This window comes from Elephantulus edwardii, unplaced genomic scaffold (assembly GCF_000299155.1).
Source record: "Elephantulus edwardii isolate Elephantulus edwardi_28Jun2011 unplaced genomic scaffold, EleEdw1.0 scaffold00111, whole genome shotgun sequence".
Classification (NCBI taxonomy): Eukaryota; Metazoa; Chordata; class Mammalia; order Macroscelidea; family Macroscelididae; genus Elephantulus; species Elephantulus edwardii.
In genome coordinates this window covers 12,040,480-12,045,178 of record NW_006399861.1, presented here as the reverse complement: position 1 = coordinate 12,045,178, position 4,699 = coordinate 12,040,480, and the positions used below count along the sequence as shown (strand labels likewise).

Sequence of the window (4,699 nt, the reverse complement as noted above, 5' to 3'; positions counted from 1 at the left end):
CCGATATGAATAACAGATCTGAACCCTATCCTATCTTGTACTGTCCTCATTATTTCTGACATACCCAAGCCCATTGCAACATTCCATGTTTCTATCTGGTTGGTGGCCTTCTCTTTTGCTGATCCTACATCTTTCTTCCTAATGATATGCTCAACATACTGAGACAAATTTTTGTCATCTTTGCTTCAAAAGAACACTCTGGCTATACTTTCTCCAAGACATGTGTGCCTGTTTGTTCTTTTGACAATTCATGGGATATTCAGTACTCTTCTCTAACACCACAATTGAAAGGTATTCATACTTCTTCTTTGTCCAGTTCTAGGATGCATCAAAAGTGATTGAAAAGACCATTAGCTAAATCAGGCATACGTTAGCTCTCAAGCTATCAGTGTTGCTCCATAGTAATTTGGAGAGGTCTCTGACTACTGACTTTCAAAGTGAAATACTTTTCCTGATCGCCTAACCCCTAGCATTAAGGGTGTTTATTGTGGATCCACATAAGATGAAATTGTTGCAGTATCAAATATTTATCTATCACGATGTTGTATATATGTCCTGTGGTAAGGATTTTGTTTCCTTGATGTTGATAAGTAATCTGTATTGACAGCTGTAGTCTTTGATCTTCTGCATCAAGTGCTTCAGGTCCTCCTCAGTCTCAGCAAGCACAATGTAGGTTGTTGATGAGACTTCATTTTATTTTGGTGCCACATTCTTCTTTCCACATTCTGTTGGATCACCTTTTTGGGAATAGGAACAAATATAGATGTCTTCAAGTCAGTTGATCAGACAGCTGACTTCCAAATTTCTTAGCACAAATTGGTAAGCATGTCCAGGGCTGCATCTTTATTTAAAACATGTCAGCTGGTATCTCATTGATGCCTGGAGCCTCATTTCTTTTTTCCAACGCCTTCAGTGCAACTTGAACTTCCTTCATCACCATTGGCTCTTAATCATATGATACTTTCTGAAATTGTTCAATGTCTTCCAATTCTTTTTGGAGGTGATTCTGTGTATTTCCTCCATCTTTTTATTATTATTATTAAAATGTTATTTTATTCATTTTAGTGAACATTTAGAGGGATTTTAGATTTCCATTCATTCATTGTTGCACTTTTTTAAAATTGTGTTTCAATCATGTCCATTGATCTTCATTTAATTCTTCCTGGACCACTCAAAATTTTGCCCAAAACATCTCTCAATATTGCAATTCAAGGTTTGAATTTGTTTTTCAGTTATTTCAGCTTAAGAAGTATCAACGGTATTCTCTTTTTACTCTCCAGTTCCAGCTGTCTTCACATTCCTTTATAGTACTCTGTCTTCTTGAGTTACCCTTTGAATTCTTCTGTTCAGTTCTTTTACTTCATCATCTCTTCCTTTGTTTTGGCTTCTTGAGGCTCTTGTGCTATTTTTAGGGTCTCTTCTGACATCCATTTCAGGGTTGTTGGGTTTCTTAAATTTTTTTCTTTCTTCTCTATTTTCCAATGACCTTTTGTTCTCTTAATAGATAATATCCTTAATGTCATCTTACAACTCAGCTGTCTTCGACCATTAATGTTCAATGCCTCAAGTCTATTCGCAGGATGATTTTGAAATTCAGGTATAGACATAAAGTCATATTTTGGCTCGTGCAGACTTGTTTTTATTTTCTTCAGTTTCCATTTGAACTTGTAGATGAGTAATTGATGAACTGAGTTATTTTATATTTGTGTAAATGTGTATATATTTGGAAGAAAATGAGAGAGAGTTATTGTTGTTGCTGTTAGGTGCTGTCCAGTAGAGTACAAGTCATAGTTACCCTACCACATAAGCACTCAGACTGGTTTTGACTGCTAACATTGAGCTTCTTCAATGATTCCTTAAAAAAAATATCATCAATGTAATTTCTATGCAGTCTGTTCGGTGAGATCCATGTGCAATGCTTCCTTTTGTGATTTTTAAGAAAAGATATTTGCCAAAGCTAACAAATGTTTGAGAGGATGTGGTGAGATAGGTACTCTGTTACATTGTTGATGGGATTGTACAATGGTACAACCACTCTGGAAGGCAGTTTGGCACTTCTTCAATAAGCTGAACATAGAAATTCCATATAAACTAGCTATTCCATTGCTTGGAATATACCTCAAGAAAATGAGAACTGAGGCTTTGAGACTTTGATGGAAACTTGTACATCAATGTTCATAACATCTGTATTCACTGTCACAAGAATATGGAAAAGCCCAGATGTCCAACCACAAACAAATAGATTGAGTTGTGATATATTCATATAATGGAATGCTATGCAGCACCCAGGAGCAACGATTTTGAAAACTGCAAAATAACTTGGGATGGACTGGAGAACATTATCCTGAATGAACTGACTGAATCCCACAAGGACAAATACTGTATAAAACCAATATTGTAGAATGAGTATGAGGATCCAAGGCGGGGGGAGGGCAAACAGTGTAGATAGAGGGGTGAGGATGGGGGGGGGTAGAGTGTTAATCATAAAGTTGCACAATTCGATGGATGCATGAAGTGAAGGAAATGAGAACGATCTTTTGTGAGAAACAATATATGCAGACTTTGTAAATGAAATTTACAAAAAATAAAATTTTTTAAAAGTGAAAGAAAGGTGGGAAGGAAGGTGATACAAAGAAAGCACTTTAATTTAAACAAGGATATTTCTAAATATCTTCATTTTAGAGCCATTAGGCTCTACTGAAATAATAAATTTCTCTATTTCTTCTTTAAAGTGTGCCAATGGTCAACAAAGAATTTGGCAGAAATTGTGAAAGAATGTGACTAATTTCTTAGTGAAAATATTAACTACTCGTAGATCAGACTCTGTATCTGTATTTTAAAAATATATTTGTTAAGGAAAAATAGAGATGAATTAAAAATAACAAAATGTCCTTTAAAAAAGTATTTGTGGTTGACCAGAGACCTGGGAGTAAAGCCCCAAACCATAAAATTTATAAGAAACAAACTGGGACCAAGCTTAGAACACCTGGTCTCTGATATAAAAACACTGACAAATACAGCTATAAATGTTCAGTCTGGAGAGGATAAAATTGTTAAATGGACCTTCTAAAGATTAAATCCCTGTTCACATAAAAAAAAAAAAACCCAAAAAACAACAACAAAAAACAACAAACCCTTTTTTACAATAGGATGCAAAGAAAACCTATCAACTGAGGGGAAAAAAATTGGCAATACCAACTTAGAAAAAGGTCTCATAACAAAAAGACTGAGAACGCAATTGCAAAATGGGCAAAAGCCTTTTCACAGAGGAAGACATTCGGATGGCCAACAAACACATGAAGAAATGCTAAAAAACACTGGTAATAGGAGAGATGCAAATAAAAATCATAATGAGATATCATCTCACTCCAGTAGCAGTAGCAAAGATTAAAAGGGCAGCAAGCAGTCAGTGGTGAAAAGGATGTGGAGAGGTGGGAACTCTCATACACTGATGATGAGATTGTAAAATAGTATAACCACTCTGGAAGACAGTTTGGCATTTCCGCAAAACACTGAACATCGACACTTCATATGACCCAGTTATTCCACTATTGAGAATATACATCAAGAGAGGGAAAAAAAAAAGACTGTTCCCAGAGTGGCAACAGGAAGGATAGGCTGAGGCTGTAAGGACCTTACTTTGTTGCAGAGGACCCAGCACTGTGGGGGTTCTCATTGACCTGTATACTGAGGCGTGACAGTGTGCCTGCTTGAATATCCTGAGGCTGTGTTCAAGAAAATATTATCATTGTTGACTTATTCACAATGTACAGAAAGATTTTATTATACAAACTGTTACTCCTATGGAGAGTGGCCGTGGAGAAGAATCTGGTTTTGGTGAGCTGTATAGTGATCAAGCTAGGTTTTTTGATGCAGAAGAAGAGCCAAGAATTAAAAACAAGAAAGTCACAGTATACATGGTGAACAAAGGCAGTGATCAGCATGGCTTTCAGTTTCTTATTATTACAGGAGAAAATCTTGATTACATTAATGGTATTCATACAATGTGTGGTGAAGTAATGGATGTAATTAAAAAATTAATGAGACCTTTGTTGACAAGGATTTTGTACCTTATCAAGATATCAGGATATAGTGATTTTAGATGATCCATTTGGTGATCCTCCTGATTTCTTAATTACTGATCGATCCCCAGAACTTAAAAGGGAAGAACTCGATAGTGATCCAATAGGAACAGATGAAGAAATTGAGGATTTCAAGAGAATGTCAGTGACAAAGTAGAAGAAATAAAAGCAGAAAAGGAGGTTAAAACACAAGCTATTCTATTGGAAATGGTAGGAGATCAGCTTGATGCAGACATTAAACCTCCAGAAAATGTGTTGTTTGTTTGCAAGCTAAATCCAATGACAACAAATGAGGATCTGGAAATAATATTCTCGAGATTTGGGCCAATCAAAAGTGAAGTTATCTGGGCATTGGAAGACAGTAGAATCCCTCTGTCACGCTTTCATTAAATTTGAAGAGGAACGATCTAAATCGTTGAAGCGTCCTCCTTTGTTTCCAGCTGGGAGCTGGGGCCTGTCAGTCCTGTCTGACATGAGGACCTGATGTGCGCCACCTTGGCCAAGTGTCCTTCAGAGCCACATTTAAAGCAAGTGAGTGGGAGCTTCCTCTCTATTCCCTTGCCTATCTGTGGCTCTCGTCTGTGACACTGTCTACTGAAGTGGCCCAGCTTTCCACA

At 36.7% G+C, this 4,699-nt stretch overlaps 1 pseudogene; it reads left to right on the top strand.

The window, feature by feature from the left end:
- The first annotated feature begins 1,580 nt into the window (after positions 1-1,580).
- Positions 1,581-4,699, top strand: part of LOC102848965 — a 7,982-nt pseudogene continuing 4,863 nt past the window's right edge.